We start from the raw sequence: 1,931 nt of genomic DNA, 5'->3' as shown, positions 1-1,931 counted from the left end.
CATAATTCATAAATTATTATAGATTTGTCATAAGTTACCCTGTCCGATGTCTCCCTCCGCCCTCTTCTCTGCTGTCCATTCCCCAGGGAGGAGGCTTTACTTAGATTCTTGTAATTGGTTCCCCCCTTCTACCCCGCATTCTCTGCCCCTGGTTGAGGCCATTCTTGTAGCCACTGTGCCAATCTATCTTGTTGAGAGTCTTCCTCTTTTGATCCCTCTACTTAGCCAAACATGATGTCCCTTTTCCTGGAACTAGTCTCTCCCGATAATATGTCTAAACGATGTGAGATCAGGCCTTGCCAACCTTATTTCAAAGGAGCGTTCTGGTTACATTTCTCCCAAGTCAGACTGGCTTGTTCTTCTGGCAGTCCATGGCACTTTCAGTCTTCTTTGCCAGCACCATAGTTCAGCTGTGTCAGTTCCTCTGCTGTCTTCCTTAGCCATTGTCCACTTTCACATGCGCATGAGGCACACGTTAGTCCTCAGTGACATCCTCTATCCTCGACACTTGAAATAGATTTTGTTCAGATTTTCCCAATGCAATGCCGTTTGATTTCTTGATCACTGTTTCTATGAACATTTATTGTGGCTCCTTACTGACGTCAATGTTCTCTCTGTTGATCATGTTCTCTATTGGTCCTGCTGTGAGGGTTTTGGTTCTCCTTATCCAGACTAAAGGGCGAAGTCTTTGATCCTCACTAGCAAGTGCTTCAGCAAGCAAGGTTATGGAGTCTGTGTGCCAGTTTTCTAATAACCCTTTTTCCAATCCGGATGCCCCATTCTTCTTCAGATGCTCCAGCTTTTGGGATTATTTGCTCAGAATAGATTCAATAAGTATGGTGAAAGGGTACAACCCTGATGCACACCTTCCCTGATTTTATTTTTCAGTTATTAATGGTGTTTTAATTTGATGTAGAGTTTAAAAAACATTTTGTTATTAGTATTAATATAATCTGAGAAATACAACATTTAAGTATTTTTCAACTATATCTAACACACATTATTCTATAATTTACCCACAGGTGGGTCATCTTTTCTGATTTTAGGCCATGCAGTATCTATCCCCTTGTTCTGTTTGAATGACGGCCTTTGGTCCATAAGCACAATGACATGTTCTGGAATCAGAGTTTGTTATGATCCACACAGCTGAATGGGTTTGCTTAGTCAATAAAACCCAAGTAAACATCTTTCTGGTATTCAAGAGCTATCTGACACCAGCAATGATATCACTCGTGCCACAATCCCTTCTGAATCTGGCTTGTCTTTCTAGCCACTCCATGATAACATACTGCTGCAACTGTTTTTTAAACTACCTTCACAACAACTTCCTTTGCAGGTGGTATGAACGATAGCGTTTGGTCATTTCTGCCTCCGGCTGCCTCTTGTGCAGTACTAGCACATGCCGACTAAAGCACAGTTCGATGTTCTGTTGGGCTGTTGCTTGGCGCCAGGAAGTTGCTTTCAATTCATGGTGGCCCTATGTACACAACTCAGTTCGGCACCACGCTCAAACTTGGTTTTTGAGCCCCTGGGTGTAGCCACTGTGTACATCCATTTACTTGGAAATCTTCCTCTGCTTTAGCAAGCATGATGTCCTTCTTCAGGGGCTGGGGCCTGCTGGCTTACCTCTACCTAAAGTCAATGATTCATTAGGGTATTCTTTGCCTTTCAAGTTATCAAAAGTAGTAGTCTTACTCCATATTATATTATATTATATTAGCTACAAAATGTTATAGTATTTACCTCAAGCCTCCAGTAACTAGCTCCTCACTGCCTACCACCTGTCCCTGAAGCCAGTGCCAAGTTTTAGGTTAAAGAAATTTTTTCCACTAATTTACAAAATCTATATAATTCTGCAACACTTCAATAAGAAAAAAATTCTAATTAAAAAGCGGGCAAAAATACCTAAACAGACTGCTCACCAAAAATGA

At 41.4% G+C, this 1,931-nt stretch overlaps 1 protein-coding gene across 1 annotated transcript in view; it reads right to left on the bottom strand.

The window, feature by feature from the left end:
- Positions 1-1,931, bottom strand: part of POLN (DNA polymerase nu) — a 200,207-nt gene that overhangs the window by 48,712 nt on the left and 149,564 nt on the right. The window lies entirely within an intron of this gene.

Source organism: Echinops telfairi, unplaced genomic scaffold (assembly GCF_000313985.2).
Source record: "Echinops telfairi isolate 266 unplaced genomic scaffold, ASM31398v2 ScPeMD7_28;HRSCAF=97, whole genome shotgun sequence".
In the NCBI taxonomy this organism is placed as follows: Eukaryota; Metazoa; Chordata; class Mammalia; order Afrosoricida; family Tenrecidae; genus Echinops; species Echinops telfairi.
Note: the sequence above shows the minus strand (reverse complement) of the source record. Positions and strands in the feature narration are given on the sequence as shown.